Raw genomic sequence first — 879 nt, 5'->3', positions numbered from 1 at the left:
GTCATGTAGATCTCAGCTTACACTTGCAATTTGTAACTGTTACTTGTGCTGAGCTCCGTCCGTGTAGATCAGGGCCTAGGCTAGGGAGTCGTATAAACGACTCCCTGATGTTACCGTCCGGCCGTGGACATGTAGATCTAATAATTATTGTCATGACAATAAGTATCACATTGTGTAGATAATATGCTCACATCAAAAGCGCAAAAGCAACAAGCGAGCTACATGTAGCTGCTGACACCTCCTTTCGCGATTCCATACAAGTGCGAGTGTATCTAAATCTAATACCACCGGTTACCATGGGTACATTGACATCATGATTGTAGTAATAAAGTTCTCAAAGTTCTCAACCGTTCTCAAGTAATAAAGTTAGTAGGAGACGATCGAGCACAAGTCGAATGTTCATTGCCATCCGTTGTACTGAGGCTCGAGGATTCCTGAAAGCTTCGTGACTGTGGTCCTTGGAGAGTATCACTATCAGTATAACATTAGTCATTATGCCTCTTCATCCGTTGGGTGGCTGGTGCATGAAAAGGCGCATGCATGCCACGCTATGCTCCGATCTGGCGCATGCGCAGTGGAGCTTCGTCGGTCCGATAGACCGCATACAGTCGACTCGCTTCGTCGTGGAGAGCTAGATTACTAGAGCTGTTGTTAGTTTGATTTATATTCGCTGAACACGACTTCGTTATCATCGGAGAGGGAGCGAAAGTCGCAGCCTCAACCATTCTCATATCTCGCTTCCACTGCCTTCCCGGCTTCCACTGCCTTCCCGGCTTCCACTGCCTTCCCGGCTTCCTCTGCATAGCTGTCACCGCGTGACCTTCTTTTCTTCACCATCTCACGCATAACAGCTATTGCTTCCCACTATTCTAGCGATGC

This window comes from Sycon ciliatum, chromosome 1, assembly GCF_964019385.1.
Source record: "Sycon ciliatum chromosome 1, ocSycCili1.1, whole genome shotgun sequence".
NCBI lineage: Eukaryota > Metazoa > Porifera > Calcarea > Leucosolenida > Sycettidae > Sycon > Sycon ciliatum.
This window is presented reverse-complemented; position numbering follows the sequence as displayed.